Consider the following 9,690-nt stretch of genomic DNA (forward strand, 5'->3'; position numbering starts at 1 on the left):
GAATCTCCAGGGGGGTAATCATTGAAACAATAAGGCCTGATAGAGATTGAAGTTCCTCGGCTCATTAATGTTCAACGGAGAATTCACTGAGACAATCATGTGAAAGACTGTCCCTCTCTGCAAAAACTTGGAGTTTCTGTTACACACAGCAGACAAGCTTTGAGAGCTAATCAGTGCAGGACCCCAGTGGGACTGTCTGTTTCTCTCTCTCTCCCCCAGGTAATACTGCAAGTTTCCAACCCTGTCTGCAGACTGCAGGACATCCAAGTCTATCATTGGTACACACAGAGACTCCAGGAGAAAGCCATCCACATCACTGTTTCAAGAAAACCCTGAACCAAGGGGGCCACTTCTACCAACCAAAAACTTCAGGACTGCAAATTCATCCAGAAGACAACACAACACAAATGGCATCATCCGTGTACAGAAACAGAGTTAACGTTTCAAGTCTGTGACCCTTCATCAGAACTGGAAAAAGTTAGAAATGTAACAGTCTTTGACCAAGTGAAAGTGAGATAGGGGAAAGAAGAACAAGAAGGAAGACTGTGGTAAAATGGAGGGGGAAGAGATTAAGTGACAGATGTCATGGAACAGAATGCAAATGGAGTGCTAAATAGTTGTAGCGAAAGACAAAACTTGAGTCCAGAGAGCGTGCTAATGGCAGAATAATGAACAGCTCTGTACAAAAGAAAAAACATGAAAAATAAGTTTAAGACAAGCACGTGGTTAAAAAATAATTAAAAATTTAAATATATAAAAAATATATATTTGTTCTGGATTTAATCCAACCAATCTATTCTTCATCACTCTGTAATCTTATTGTGTGTTTGTGAGTCTCGTGTGTGTGTGTGTGAGTGATTGAGTGAGTGCGTGAGTGAGAGAACGTTGGAGCATAGTTTATTATTTTTACTTAGATCGAGTTTTAATATTAATTACAATAAACTACCACTTTCTTGTTTAAACTCAAGAAACCCTTTCCGATTGGCTCTTTTATGATCATAGCACAAAAAGGGTTAAACACTCACTGAATTGGTTAGCACATTCACTGTTTAGAAGAAATAAACCCTGTTACAATCAAACAAGGTGAAGGACAAGAGGGGAGTCTTTTGAACCCTCCTCACCTGAACATAACTGTACATACAGTTACCGAAGGAGTCACATCTAAATGCATCTCACTCTGTTGGGCTACACCCACAACTCTCTGGTCATGTGTAACATGACATCACTTCCTCTGGTGACCTTCACTTATAGCTCTTAAGGTTGTCCTCTGAAGGTCGTGCCACAACATTCCCCTTTTTTCCAAAGATAAAAACATATGTACAATAAGCAATGATGTTGTGGTTCAGACTAACTATACATGATGAAAACAAAATGTTATTTACAAGTAAGTAAATTAAACACACTAAAATATAGAGGTTTGCTTATTCATCCCGATCTTGCTAGTGTCAACCTCTTCCTCGAGGTGAGCTTGAGTTGATGACTACTCTGAGAATCTGTCTAGTATGTTCTTCCTCTGTGATCGTAGCTTCTGTACTTCCATCTTCAGACTTTGTCTTTGCATGTGTCCACGATGCTACAGGGTTGTCAAATGCAGTGTTGTCGTACAGCTCTCTGAGTTGACTTTGGTTCCATCTGAGAATCGCACCATTAGGTGTCTGGACATTGTGCAAACTGGACTGGTCACATATCCTAGCAACCTCCACAGGATATCAAATTCCCACAGGGACACAACAAATAGGAGCAGGAATAGACCATATGGCCCATTGAGCCTGCTCCGCCATTCAAAACGATCATGGCTGATCTTAGGATTCAACTCCACTTTCCCACCTGCTCGCCATCCCCCTTGATCCCTGAGAGACCAAAACTCCATCTATCCCAGTCCTAAATGTATTCAACAATGGAATATTCACAACCCTCTGGAGTAGAGAATTCCAAAGATTCACAACCCTTTAAGTGAAGTAATTTTTCCTCATCTCAGTCCTAAATGATCGGCCCCTTTTCCTGAAACTGTGCCCCTGTGGTTTCGATTCCCTGACCAGCGGAAATAATCTCTAAATATCTACCTTATTCAGCCCCTTCAGAATCTTATATGTTTCAATGAGATCAGTCTCATTCTTTTAAACTCCAGAGAATACAGGCTCAATTTACTTAGTTTCTCATCATAGGACAACTAGGGATCAATCCAGTGAATCTTCGCTGCACTGCCTGCAATGCAAGTATATCCTTTCTTAAATGTGGAGACCAAAACTGCAGACCATATTCCAGATGTGTTCTCACCAAAACTCTGTACAATTGTAGCAATACTTCCTTATTCTTGTACTCCAATCCCCTTGTAATAAAGGTCAACATGCCATTTGCCTTCCTAATTGCTTGTTGTACCTGCATGTTAACTTTCTGTGTTCCTTGTACAAGTACACCCAAGTCTCTTTGAACATCGACACTGACAAGTTGCACACCTTTTAAAAAATATTCTGCTTCTCTATTCTTATGAGCAAAGTGCATAACTTCACACTTCCCTATATTATACTCCATCTGCAATCTTGATGTCCACACACTTAACCTGTCTATATATCTTTGCAGCCTCTCCTTTTCCCCCCACAGCTTACCTTTCCACCTGACTTTGTATCGTCAGCAAACTTAGGTACAATACTCTCTGTCTTTTCATCTAAGTCATTGATATACATTGTAAATAGCTGAGGCCGCAGTACTGATCCTTGCAGCACTCCACTACTTACTGCCTGCCAACTTGAAAATGCCCTGTTTATGCCCACTTGTTGCTTCTTGTCTGTTAGCCAATCATCTATCCATGCTAATATATTATCCCCAACTCCATAAGCCCTTATCTTGCCAATTAACCTTTTGTGTAGCACCTTATTGAATGCTTTTAGGAAATCCAGGTCTACTACATCTACTGGTTCCTCTTTATCTACCCTACTAGTTACATCCTCAAAAAGGTCTAATAAATTTGTCAAACATAATTTTCCTTTAGTAAAACTATGTTGACTTATTCTAATCATACTGTGCTTTTCTACGTGCATTGTTAAGACTTCCTTAACAATATATTCCATCATTTTCCCAACGACTGATCTTAGGCTAACTGGCCTGTAATTGAAAAGTGGGTGTAACATTTGCCAACTTCCGATCTGATGGGACCATTCCTGAATCTAAGGAATTTTGGAAAATCTTAGTTAGCGCTTCCACTATATCTGCCGCTATCTCTTTTAGAACCCTAGGATGCAGGCCATCAGGTCCTGGAGATTTGTCAGATTTTAGTCCCTTAAGTTTCTCCAATAATTTTCCTTTGTTCATATGAATTTCCTTAATTTCCTCACTCTTTTTAGCCCCTAAGTTACTGTTTATATCTGGTATGGAACGTGTGTCTTCTACTGTGAGGACAGACACAAAATATTTGTTCAATGCCTCTGCCATTTCCTCATTCCCCATGATAATTTCTCCTGTCTCTGCTTCCAAGGGACCCCTGTTTACTTTAGCTACTTTCTTTTGATATATGTCTAAAAGCTCTTACAATCTGTTATTATGTTACTGGCTAGTTTACTCCCGTATTCAATTGTTTCCTTTTTTATCAACGTTTTGATAGCTCTTTGCTGGTTTCTAAAACATTCCCAATCCTCAGACTTGCTACTCTTTTTTGCAACATTGTAAGCCTTTTTTTTAATCTAATACTATCCATAACTTCCTGAGTGAGCCACGGGTGGGTCTTTTTGGCTGAGATTTTGTTTTTCAAAGGAATGTACTTTTGCTGAACATTTTGAATTGTTTCTTTAAAGTTTTCTCACTGTTCATTTACCACCATATCGTTTAGTCTATTTACCCAATTCACCTTAGCCAGTTCTCCCCTCATGCCTACATAATTGGCTTTGTTTAAGTTTAATATTCTTGTTTGTGATTGGAGCATGTCACTTTCAAACTTAATATGGAATGCAATGGTATTATCATCACTATTTCAGTGGAGCTTTTACTATGACATTGCTTATTAACCCTGGTTCATGACACAACACTAGATCTATGATGGCTTTATTCCTAGTTGGCATCACAATGTATTGCTCCAAGAAACTGTCCTGAAAACATTCTACAAACCCATCTTCTAGACCTCTCCTGCCAATTTCATTGTCCCAGTCTATATGAAGATGAAAGTCCCCCACAAATATTACATTGCCTTTGTTACAAGCTCCAATAATTTCTTTTATAATGCTCTGTCCAATGGTATAACTATTGTTAGGAGCCAATAAACTACTCCCAACAGTGTTTTCTGATTCTTGCTATTCCTTATTTCCACCGATATGGATTCTACTTCATGATCTTCTGAGGCCAGATCCTTTCTCACTAATGTCCTTATGTCATCCTTTACCATCAGTGCTACCCCTCCTCCTTTGCTATTATCTCTCTCTTTCCAAAATATTGTGTACCCTGGAATATTTATTTCCCAACCTTGATCATGTGTAACCATGTCTCTGTGATGGCGATTAGATCTAAATCATTTACCTCTATTTGTGCCACTAGTTCATCTATCTTATTGCAGATGCTTCGCACAGTCAGATATAGAAAGTTTAATTTCATTTTTTGCTTCCATTCCCTTCAATTACCTTATTTGCTGATGTACAATTTCTGTTAAACTCTCTGTCCCTTCCTGTCCCATTCAGCTTGTCTTTACCCACAATGCTATACTGTTCCAATGCCATGGCCTTTCTCTTTGGATTTCAAAATATCACCTCTCCTGAACCCTCCCACCATTCTGTTAGTTCACAACCTCTAGTCCTTTCTCCTGGCTCATTCTTGAGTTTGTACACACTGTCCCTTCCTGTCCCTTCCTGATTATCATTATTGCTATCTTGCTCTCTTGCCTTCTCCTCTCTCTTTAAATTATCACATCTTTCCTCACTTGATCCCTCGCCCCCCACTATTTAGTTTAAAGCCCTCTCTACTGCCCTTGTTATACGACTCACCAGAACACTGGTCCCAGCACAGTTCATGTCCCAATGGTACAGCTCCCACTTTCCCCAGTACTGGTGCCAATGCCCCATGAATAGAAGCCCATTTCTCCCACATCAAACTTAGAGCCATGCATTTAACTGTCTAATCTTATTTACCCTATGCCTGTGGCTCAGGTAATAACCCAGCAATTATTACCTTTGAGGTTCTGCTTTAAAATTTAGCCCTTAGCTGCCCAAACTCCCCATGCAGAACCTCATTCCTAGTCCTATCTATGTCATTGGTACCCACGTGGACCACGACAACGGGATCCTCCCCCTCCCATTGCAAGTTCCTCTCCAGCTCTGAGCAGATTTCCTGAACCTTAGCCCCAGGCAGACAACACAGCCTTCTGGACTCTCACTTTTGACTGCAGAGAATGGTGTCTATCCCCCTGACCATATTGCCCCCTACTACCACTACATTCCTATTTACTCCTCCCACTTGAATGGCTTCCTGTTCCATGGTGCCACGGCCAGTTTGCTCATCCACCCTGCAGCCCTTGCTCTCATCCATACAAGCTGAAAGAATGTCAAACCTGTTGGACAATTGCAAGGGCTGAACCTCCTCCACTTCTGCCTTCACGATCCCCTTATCAGCCTCACTTGCAGTCATACCCTCCTGTCCATGACCAAATCAGAAGATCCTATCCTGTGGGGTGTGACTGCCTCCTGGAACAAAATGTCCAGGTAACTTTCCGCCTCCCTGATCCATCGCAGTGTCTGTAGTTCAGCCTCCAGCTCATTAAACCTGAGCCGAAGCTCCTCAAACCACAGACAATTATTGCAGACATGTTTGCCATGGATCTCGCTGGTGTCCCACATACTGCAGCTGCAACACATTGCCTGCCCTGCCATCCTGATTAGTTATTTAAAACACAATTAATTATTTACTTAATTAATAGGAAATATTCACCAGCCAGTCTATTAAGCTTTATTAGTATTGGTAAATTAAGCCTTACAATTAGTAAAATTACCCGAGTTGAGAGATAAACAACAAAAAACTCACTAATCAATCAACTACTTGTTTTCCTGTGACATCACACTTTGATTTTTTTTTCCTCAGAACATGATTCCCGAGGCATGATTGAGGACTCTGACCTTCTGTCCTGCTTGCAATCGAGCTGATTCTAGTTCTGCTTGCCTGTCATATGATGCCTTCATCTTCCCTTGTTTAGACAGAAGTATATCCTTTACGGTGGAAAACTTAGAGAGATAATGACTGGCAATATCACCAAACCATCAGCAATCCCTCTGACCTCCAGGTACTTGCTGCAACGAACAAAAACCCAAGGAGAAACTCCCGTCCATATCACCTGTTCGTGTCAAGACTCCCCAGCCTTTGTCCTTTACATGGCTGACCCAAAGCACTCGACCTGGGTATTTTCTACCATCTTCTGACTTCATGTATTGTGACATTTTGTAGATCTTGGCATACTGGAAGTCCTCTGACAGCTGGTCCAGTTGTAGCTACAATATAAAACATCTGTGGCATCCATTCAGAGCTCTCATAGCTGCGCTGTAAGGTTATCATTCCAATGCACAACTGGAGAACCATTTTAGGCAGTCAGCATGGCTGTGGTGGGTCGTATCATAGATTCCCATTTCTTTAGATACATGTCCTTCAGTGTATGGATGGGCCGAATATTTACACTTGCTCCAGTAATGATTTTTACTCTGAGCTTATGCTTGCCACTCTTCTGCAGACATATAATCCCAATCATGATGAATGCCTCCGATTGCATGATAGCACTGACATGCTGATCCGAATTAACTATGTGAAATGTTTGCTCACTGTTTGCACGAGTACATTCTTCATCTGTGTCTCTTTGCTGACCTGATGTACCTGCTTGGGCTTTCATTTTGTGTTGGCAAATCTTTTGTTATGTTTGTCATCCTGTCTTGCAGAGTTCTCTTCACACGTGATCTGCCATCACTCCTGTGTGCGGTATCTGAGCTCGGTCTTCTGCACTGCCTTGCCCAATGTCCTCGCATGCCACAAGCTTTGTCCTGGTACACTGGACAACTGTAAATTGGGTGAGTCAGACCACATTTGCCTCAAGGCTTAGCAGACTTCTGAGCCTTGGTTACCATAACAATTGTTGTAGCCGTCCCCAACGCTTGTAACTGTTGGTGCCCAGCCATGATTTCCTTCCATCATTAAGTGGTACATCTCTGATGTGCTCTTTTTTCTTTTCTAGTAGGTCTTTTTGAAAGGCCTCTATTGGGGTAGACGTGATTACTAGCTCTATAACCCATTCTAACAATTCCATTTCTGTGAAGTCGCATTCTTGAGCTTTGTCTCGGCACCTTGCAGCAAACTGGTCAATGGACTCATCTTGCCTTTGCTGCCAGGTCATAAGCTCCAACCTATGTACTTGGAAATTAGCCTTCATCTTGAGTTGCTGCTCCAGGAATGTCCATGGCTTGCTAGCGTCCTTCTAATCCTCAGCTGACAATCCTGATGTATTGATCCGTTGCAGGCCTTCGTTGCCCAATGCAATTTTAATCTTGATAGCTTGTTTCTCTTGTTCGCTCACTTCTTTATCAAGGAAACATAGTTCCATTCGCTGTTGAAACAGTTTAAATTCAGACACTATGTCCGACACATTCCAACCTATAACTGGAGATCTGAAAGCCACTGTTTTAATGATCCTGCTTTTTTATATAAATATAGGACTTTTTACAGGTTTTCATTTTCAAAGACACATTTCTTCTTGTTTAGATAGATGAGCTTTCTGCAGGCCTGTCCCTTTAAGAGTGAGACTACATCTTTTTTCTCAATAGAGAGGGCAGTTCTTTGTTTACACAGCTGGTTCATTTTTTTTTAAACTATTAGCTTTTTTTATAACTGAGAACAGTTTTTTTCTGCAATCAGCTGCACCTTGCAATACTGGCAACTGCGGCAATCAGCCTCTTACTTTTTGCTGTGGACCTCCAGTGTGCTGCTGTGTTCTTCCCTCTCTTTTCAGCTTAGGCCCTGCCCACAAAACAAAATACTTTGGGAAAACCAGAACAGTTATGGTTTCAGCTACTGCTTTTCAAATTTTTTGACCCACTGCCAGACCAGTTGAAACCTTCGATTCCCTGGAAAATTGCCTGCTGTACTCAGAGTTTTAATATCTCCCAGGGTCCTGTCTGTGCTCTCTGCTGGAATCTTCAGTCTCTCCAGATAGGCAATTAGCTGTTCCTTATTTTCTCAGTGTGTTCTTTGGAAAAAAAAATCAAACATTGTCACACTGTAATTTTGGATTGTCTTCAGAAAAATATATCCCAAACATTGCCACCATGTTACTTGTTCCTTTGATATGTGAACTGTTGTAAGACTCACAGGACTACAAATAATATCCAAAGAAAACATGGGTTTTGATTATATTTTAAACTAGAATATTACATATAAATCGTTGAATGTTTCTCTTGAGAATTTCAGAGCATATGCCAGAAGCCGTTCAAAGCGTGGACGATCTGACTTTACACATTTCAGTGTGCCATGTGCAACTACGGTTGCTGCTCATGGCCAATTCAACAGAAGGGCAATTTCACCAAAATAGTCTGAAGGTCCTAGTCTTCCACCCTCCTCATATTCCTCGTTATCAGATCTATGCTGCAGAACTGAAGCAGAGCTCTCTGTGATAATGAAGAAATCATCGCCTGGTTCACCCTGGACCACAATTTTCTCCCCATCGTCAAACTGGACAGGTTCCAGTGCATCAGCCACTGTTAAATGCTCCCATTTGTCCAATGATCCCAAAATGGAGACTTTGCTCAGGAATTCCTCATCCATCTTCCACTTTCTCAGTGTGCTACCCATTATAATGCGCCTGTAGCTGTCCCTGTCAATTCCCCACTGCTTGCCGTCTGTGTTGGCCTTGACAGTTGCTGCTCTTGGTGTGCCATAGATCAGAGCAAGTTCTCCAAAACTGTCTCCTTCTCCAATGTTTGTAACCCATTATCCGTTTACATGCACATCAACTTCACCTTGGTCAATTACATGGAAGTTGTTATCCTCATCACCTTGCTGAATGACAGTTTCTCCTGCAATGTAGGTTACTGGAAACATGGCATCAAAGATGTCACTTTGTTCATTGTCATCAAGATGAGCAAAAAGAACATTCTTAGAAATAGCTTTTGCCAATGCAGTTGCAGTCTTGTAGTCCTTTGGTATAACCTTTCAAACATAAGATACTGCATCTTCTTCAGTCTATACTTCAGCACTCACACCATCTCTTCTGTGCCTGGCTTTTGCTACTGGATTTGGTGGTTGTGGTGAAATCTCAACATCATGAGAGTCTGACTGAGAATTGGACTTCTGGCGAGCCAAGATTTGTTTACATTCTTCCTTATCCAGTTTGTCAAAATACTCCTTCAGGAACTTCATTGGACAGTCTGAAATTCTTGGATGGATTGCTGCCTTTGTGTTATCTTGCGCATTTAAACTTGATCTGTGTTGTTTCATAGCTTGATGCAAATAAGTTGCGTTTACACGTGTTTTATGTAAGTAACATCAGAAGCACAAGAAGCAGACTTCAACCCGATTTTGAAAGACCATCAGAAACATGTAGAAACTTTCATCTGTTGAATGAAAGTTCCAAATTTGCTCTTTTTTTTGTCAGTGAAATTGGATTCCAATTTAATGTTTAATCTGCTACAATAGGCCACTGCAGCATTTAAATAAGTTTTCTTGTAGGTGACCAAGTTAAAT

General features: G+C 41.0%; 1 pseudogene; it reads right to left on the reverse strand.

Moving 5' to 3' along the window:
* Positions 1-8,365: 8,365 nt before the first annotated feature.
* LOC137377418 (cAMP-dependent protein kinase type I-beta regulatory subunit pseudogene) lies at positions 8,366-9,444 on the reverse strand (annotated as a pseudogene).
* Positions 9,445-9,690: the final 246 nt, after the last annotated feature.

The sequence above is a fragment of the Heterodontus francisci genome, chromosome 15, assembly GCF_036365525.1.
Source record: "Heterodontus francisci isolate sHetFra1 chromosome 15, sHetFra1.hap1, whole genome shotgun sequence".
NCBI lineage: Eukaryota > Metazoa > Chordata > Chondrichthyes > Heterodontiformes > Heterodontidae > Heterodontus > Heterodontus francisci.